The sequence below is a fragment of the Salvelinus namaycush genome, chromosome 2 (assembly GCF_016432855.1).
Source record: "Salvelinus namaycush isolate Seneca chromosome 2, SaNama_1.0, whole genome shotgun sequence".
Classification (NCBI taxonomy): Eukaryota; Metazoa; Chordata; class Actinopteri; order Salmoniformes; family Salmonidae; genus Salvelinus; species Salvelinus namaycush.
In genome coordinates, this window is record NC_052308.1 from 15,036,963 (window position 1) to 15,044,886 (window position 7,924).

Sequence of the window (7,924 nt, forward strand, 5' to 3'; positions counted from 1 at the left end):
GTGAGTTTCACATGAATGCCTACTTTTATTTAATTCAAGGGGGTGTCAGACGTTCTAGTGTGAAACAAGACCACGCGACAGTCCCCATGGCAGTGGCACACTGGCACTATGCCCTATATATATATATACACTGCTCAAAAAAATAAAGGGAACACTTACACAACACAATGTAACTCCAAGTCAATCACAACTCTGTGAAATCAAACTGTCCACTTAGGAAGCAACACTGATTGACAATAAATTTTACATGCTGTTGTGCAAATGGAATAGACAAAGGTGGAAATTATAGGCAATATCAAGACACCCCCAATAAATGAGTGGTTTGCAGGTGGTGACCACAGACCACTTCTCAGTTCATATGCTTCCTGGCTGATTGTTTTGGTCACTTTTGAATGCTGGCGGTGCTTTCACTCTAGTGGTAGTATGAGACGGAGTCTACAACCCAACAAGTGGCTCGGGTAGTGCAGCTCATCCAGGATGGCACATCAATGCGAGCTGTGGGCAAGAAGGTTTGCTGTGCTGTCAGCGTAGTGTCCAGACATGGAGGCGCTACCAGGAGACAGGCCAGTACATCAGGAGACGTGGGAGGAGGCCGTAGGAGGGCAACAATCCAGCAGCAGGACCGCTACCTCCGCCTTGTGCAAGGAGGAGCACTGCCAGAGCCCTGCAAAATGACCTCCAGCAGGCCACAAATGTGCATGTGTCTGCTCAAACGGTCAGAGAAAGAGACTCCATGAGGGGGTGAGGGCCCGACGTCCACAGGTGGGGGGTTGTTGCTTACAGCCCCCAACACCGTGCAGGAAGTTTGGCATTTGCCAGAGAAACACCAAGATTGGCAAATTCGCCACTGGCGCCCTGTGCTCTTCACAGATGAAAGCAGGTTCACATGAGCACTATGAGGCACAGTCACAGAACGTGACAGAGTCTGGAGACGCCGTGGAGAATGTTCTGCTGCTTGCAACATCCTCCAGCATGACGGTTTGGCGGGTGGGCAGTCATGGTGTGGGGTGGCATTTCTTTGGGGGGCGTGCCGCACAACCTCCATGTGCTCGCCAGAGGTAGCCTGACTGCCATTAGTACCGAGATGAGATCCTCAGACACCTTGGAGACCATATGCTGTGTGGTTGGCCCTGGTTCCTCCTAATGCAAGACAATGCTCGACTCATGTGGCTGGAGTGTGTCAGACAGTTCCTGCAAGAGGAAGGCATTGATGCTATGGATGCACGCCCGTTCCCCAGACCCGAATCCAATTGAGCACATACGGGACATCAGTCGTCGCTCCATCCACCAACGCCACGTTGCACAACAGACTGTCAGGACGTTGGCGGATGCTTTAGTCCAGGTCGGGAGGAGATCCTCAGGAGACCATCCGCCACCTCATCAGGGCATGCCCAGGCGTTGTGGGAGGTCATACAGGCACGTGGAGGCCACACACATACTGAGCCTCATTTTTACTTGTTTTAGGACATACATCCAAAGTTGGATCAGCTCGTAGTGTGGTTTTCCACTTTAATTTGAGTGTGATCCAAATCCCGACCTCCATGGGTTGATAAATTTGATTTACATTGATCATTTGTGTGATTTTGTTGTCAGCACATTCAACTATGTAAAGAAAAAAGTATTTAATAAGAATATTTCATTCATTCAGATCTAGGATGTGTTATTTTAGTGTTCCCTTTATTTTTTTGAGCAGTGTATATAAAACTGTATAACAGTTCAATGACAGGGTACCAGACTTTTATACAGCCTCACAAAAGCATTTAATATGAAGTGCTTTTCGCTTACACTGCCTCAATTCAAAACCCTTCTGTTGACCTCAGTTGAGCAGCGCATTTACCCACACTTAAGTTACTGAAAGCCACAAACAGAGCAGAGAGGAGCTGCTCATGAGTCTTCTCTGGTGTCTTTTTAAAAACACAGCAACAACCAGTATTCAGTGTGATGGATTGTTCCTCATCTAGTAGTGCGAGGTGTTGCATGTTATAAAGTGAGTGTGGGAACAGTGTTGTGTGTTAGAGTGAGCTGGTGAGTTGTGTGTGGTGAATATCTGGCCATTGTCCTTGTTTAAAGGTGCCACATACCTTCTCTCTCATGCCCACTTCACTATGAGGCAAGCAGAAACATGTTTCTTGTCCTTATCTATCTAGTGTGAGGTTATCTCTGGGACTCCCTACACAATCAATCACCTTGTAGTCTGAACACTAGCTGTGTGTGTGTGGTTAACATTAGGAAAATGTGCTGGTCAAATGTCCAGCGCCACCATTTTAATTTACCAGACATTTGAGAAATTTGCGTAACTTGATTTTGGTGTCCACCCACAGCACTAAGAATGGCAAAAATCACATTTAGATTATGGTACTTAATCTTAACAGAACATGCAAGTCGAGGAGGCAACAATGTGCGGTCCTTCTTATCGAATTCTGATGCCCACATTTACTTTTCCGCAGCCAACAAGACAAACAGCAAAATCACTAGCCTATGTCAATCTATTATCCCCCAAAGTAGAAAAGTTGACCTATTCCACTGGTCAGCTTGTTGTTCTGAGAGAGAAAGAAATATCCTATTCCAAACAGACTCTGGGACAGTTGTGGGATGATAGATCCCACATTCATACAACCAGTAGGACTAGACTACATCCCAATAACTTTAAAAAGCAACAGATCAGTACATTTAGCTTAAAATGTTGCTAAATGTATTTCTTCCCATTATAAGCGCAGCAATGCGCACAAAGCGCGAATGTTGGTTCCATAATGCAATTAGCGGGAAAACAGTATTGTCAAAAGCCAGCGGTTTCATGTGATGGAGATGAAAATATCCATTAAAAATTTAGAAAGAGGGGAGATCTAATATGCAACAACTATCATGGTTTACTAATATGACTAGGATTGTGCCTTTGACTACTGGACTTAAACAAAATAACTGCTTCCACGGATAGGGTCTGATTTTGGCTAGGCTACTTTGAAGCAAGGTAAGACATGCCTCATACTATGTAGTAAAACATTCAGGTTTCTAACAATTAAGTATATGTTTTCAAAATGCATACTGCCTCCAGCTCATTGCAAAGTGGTGTGTGACGCGCTGATGTAGCCTACGTTGCCTATGTACTGTATGCATTTTTTACATTTAGTTTACAAAATGTTTGCTGTTTGAGATGATGTAGCAGCAGCTCTTGTGCTGTGACAGATTTTCCGCTCAAAGCCTCTGTATGCTGTGCGCATGTGATAAATAACGAATATACACACGGGCTAACTTAAAATTATGCAAATGAACCTATAGACCAAAAGCATGACCGGTCAAATGTATTTACATCAATGAATCAAATCAAAGTTTATTTGTCACGTGCGCCAAATACAACAGGTGTAGTAGACCTTACAGTGAAATGCTTACTTACTAACCAATAGTGCAAAAAAGGTATTAGGTGAACTATAGGTATGTAAAGAAATAAAACAACAGTAAAAAGACAGGCTATATACAGTAGCGAGGCTACATACTGGTTAGTCAGGCTGATTGAGGTAGTATGTACATGTAGATATGATTAAAGTGGCTATGCATATATGATGAACAGAGAGTAGCAGTAGCGTAAAAGAGGGGTTGGCGGGTGGTGGATGGGACACAATGCAGGTAGCCCGGTTAGCCAATGTGCGGGAGCACTGGTTGGTCGGCCCAATTGAGGTAGTATGTACATGAGTGTATAGTTAAAGTGACTATGCATATATGATAAACAGAGAGTAGCAGCAGCGTAAAAAGAGGGGTTGGGGGGGGGGGGGGGGGGCACACAATGCAAATAGTCCGGGCAGCCATTTGATTACCTGTTCAGGAGTCTTATGTTGGGGGTAAAAACTGTTGAGAAGCCTTTTTGTCCTAGACTTGGCACTCCGGTACCGCTTGCCATGCGGTAGTAGAGAGGACAGACTATGACTGGGGTGGCTGGGGTCTTTGACCATTTTTAGGGCCTTCCTCTGACACCGCCTGGTGTAGAGGTCCTGGATGGCAGGCAGCTTAGCCCCAGTGATGTACTGGGCCGTAAGCACTACCCTCTGTAGTGCCTTGCGGTCAGAGGCCGAGCAATTGCCGTATGACACACAGGTTAAAAAACATTATTACGCAATGGGATTTTTTTCTTCTCACGGAGAATTGGCCGGTGCCAATTATTTATTGGCTTTTCTAAAAAATAAAAAAAACTGGCTAACGGAAACCCTAGTGTGTGTGTGTGTGTGTCAGGGCTCTACGCTGACTTTTTTTAAATTTATTTTTTTACACGGAGCACACAAAGTTATTTAGGAATAAAATGTTGCACTGTAGAGCCCTGTGTGTGTGTGTGTGTGTGTGTGTGTTATATTATAGCAAGTGCCCACGCTGAGTGTTATGAAGTCAGCAGAAAGAGCCTACAGTGTTTCGGCCTAATAACACCTGCCTCTTAAAAATAATAACATTGTAAAATGAGAAGTGGTGTTGGGTCTCTGTGGACTCAACAGAGAGGAGACATCTTTAGGATGGAATGGGCTGCTTTTCAGAGCTAACATTGGCTTGAGAGTTCTTCACACAGTGAGTAGATCATTAACAGGCTAGCATGAGTTGGCACAATAAAACCAGTGGAGCTCAATATTAATCTGACAAGTTCTGACAAAGTCTGCTGAGGAGAAAAAAGTTATTTTCTAACTCTTTTTAATTTCTAGCAACTTGAAAAACACCACCTTAAATAAAGCAGCTGTCGTGTACCTGGTGAACAGTTGGAGAGGGGGAGCAGAAAAAACTTCAGAGCGATTAGGGATGACTCCTCTCTGTCACCAAAGAGGGAGAAAAGGGAGGAGAAAAGGAAAGGAAAAGATCCTAAAACAACAGCTGCTGAATGCGAAGTGGGGCTGGCGGTGTCCCTCCAGGCACTGACAGTTACCTTGTGACAAACAGTAGAGGAGTGGGATGCCAACAGCACTTTATCCCCAGTACACTGACTGAGAGACCCACATACCAGTACACCACTGTAATACCAAGGAAGGACTAAAGCCACACTTTACCCTGCCACGCTCATAAATAGCCCTTTTATCCCATTGCCTGTTCTCTCAGTCTAAAGGGAGTTATTGATGTGTATTTCTTTCCCCACAATGGAACCACATGCAGGAATGCATGATTAGTAGTGCTGGGAATTGCCAGTGACCTCACAATTCGATATTATCACGATACTTTGGAGCGGATACGATATGTATTATGACTTTAACGATTCTATATGTATTGCGATTCGATACTGCGATTTTATTGCGATGTGATGTTCCAAACGTATTGCTCACCATATGTCTGCTGTAGAGAGACAAGAGAGCATGAGAAAACTAGTTTCGATCAGTCAGGGAAATAAAAGGTCTGAAAACATGTTTGTTCACTTTTTAAAAAGAAGATAGAGAACAAGGCGAAGGGAGAACTAGCGCTAGCTAACGCTACTCACAGTAGCAAAATATTTTTTTTATATTTTTTACTAATTGATACTTGAGGTCAAATATCAATATAATATCATCCAAAAATAATATCACGACATGTAACTATCAATTTTTTCACCAATCACTAATAGGGTTGGGCGGAATGCAGATGAACATACCGTCATAATGTTTCTGTACCATTCCGGGTATATGGTATTACCGAATGTGCACACAAGGGGCGCTGCTTCAGCTTTTTTTGTTGTTACGGTATCCAAAATCATACCGTCTCTATTTTGAAATATACCATTTATACTGTATACCAGGGTATCACCCAAGCCTAATCACTAATGATGAGTGTTTAATTTGTCACAGGAAATGCTACAGTGTCAACATTTGAAATGTTGAGGCACCAGCATTAACAGTGTTGTTGCAATACCAGTATCGAGATACTACAATACCAGATTTTCCATGGCAAAAAAGAAAACACGAAGTAGACTGAGCTCTATGGTCCTTTAAAACCTACTTAAGTAAAATATTGTGCTATAGCTTGCCAAATAAAACAAATGTGACTGTTCTTTCCAACATTAGGACTGTTTTCCTCAAAAAATGTAGTCCGCTTCATGTTTTGCTTCCTTTGTTTCCTTAAGTCTTAGTATCGAAATACTGGTACTGTGACAACACAGCGTGAGAGCGTTTATATGCTTGCCATTCCTATTCTCTTTGAAAGTAGGATATTCTCTGGCACATATGTTTGAGCTTTTGCAGGATTCCCTTTCATTCTATTTAATTTCCTGTTTGACTTTGGCAGTAAAATGCTGCCAAATCAAGGTTAGGTCACTGCCAAGTCAAAGTTAGGTCACTGTCAAGTGAAAGTTAAGTCAATGCCAAGTCAAAGTTAAGTCAATGCTAAGTCAAAGTTAGGTCAGCGGTAAGTCAAAGTTAGGTCAGCGGTAAGTCATGTGTAGGCTAAATCATGTATGGTGGTGGTGGTAGTAGGGCAGTGAGTTGAGCTTGTATTGCAGGCCTGCCCCGGGAGAGAGAGAAGTGAGTGGACGATTTACTTGCAGGAGGCTGCCCTCCCCAGAGACACTCGCTCTACAGTAATTATCTTCATCAGTGCTCGAGACAACCTACCAGGCGCTATTAAATACCAGCAGCCTGTGCAGACTCATATACAAACTGACACACAGTCCTATATACTGCTATTTATCAGGCAAAGGCAAGTCATACTTAGGGACAAAAACACATCCACACACTCACACAAACATATCCAACCTCTACCCACTGAAGCAGAGAGTATGAGAAAATGGGAGAGAGAGAGGGAGAGATAGTTGGATAGAGAGATAGGAGAGAGAAATGGGAGAAGGAGAGAGAGAGATGGTAAGAGATAGGTGGATATATATATAGAAAGAAGGAGAGAGAGTGAGAGATGGTAAGAAAGAAAATCAGGAGCGAGAGAGAGAGAAACAGGAGAGAGAGAAACAGGAGAGGAAAAAAGGGTGCTAGGGGAGAAGGGCCATGTCGAAGGAGGGGATGAGTATGTGCTTGTCTTTGAGATGGTCCCATCTGTGAGAGGGATGGTTTGTGTTATACAACCCTGTGATGTGGATCTGGGAGAAGCATCAACCTCCTCCACACAAACACAAACACATGTGAACATTGCTGTTCCAGCCTGTATGTCTCTGGATGCTGGTAGATTTCATGTAAATAAACTGTGAACTCTCTGTGGGAGTATGTCAGACATGAGGCCAGGCTGGGCCAAACCTCATCTACAGCACAATGTGAACCCTATACACTGGCTACTGGACACACACCAAACACACACAGCCACTGGACCTGCCGTCACTGGCCTGGATCAGGCCCAAACCAGAATCAGCATCCCAGAGCTACACACACACACACACCCAGAGAACTGTCTCACCACAATAAAGCATACAGCCATGTCCCAGAACAACCGGCGTATGAGGGATAAGACCGCCGCCCTACTCACCAATCAGGCGGGCCGTCTGGGTCTCTCTGCCCGCCCATACTGACTGGAGAGGGGGGGGGTGACTGGAGCATTGTGAGGATGAACGTTTGAAACGGAGGAACACACACGTTCACTACGCTCTGATGACAGTAAAGGAACTATGGCCTTAGTGTGGAACAATGGATGCTTGCACTGTGTGTGTGTTTTTGCTGCTCCGATGCATGTTTCTGTGGTTCTGATGTGTGCTTTATTTCATCTGTCATTGGTCATCTCAAATGAGATCACTAATTCCTCTTCCCATACAGTATGTGTTGTCTATACAGTATGTGTTGTCTGTACAGTATCTGTTGTCTATACAGTATGTGATGCCTGTACAGTATGTGTTGTCTATACAGTATGTGTTGTCTGTACAGTATGTGTTGTCTATACAGTATGTGATGTCTGTACAGTATGTGATGTCTATACAGTATGTGATGTCTGTACAGTATGTGATGTCTATACAGTATGTGATGTCTATACAGTATGTCTGTACAGTATGTGATGTCTA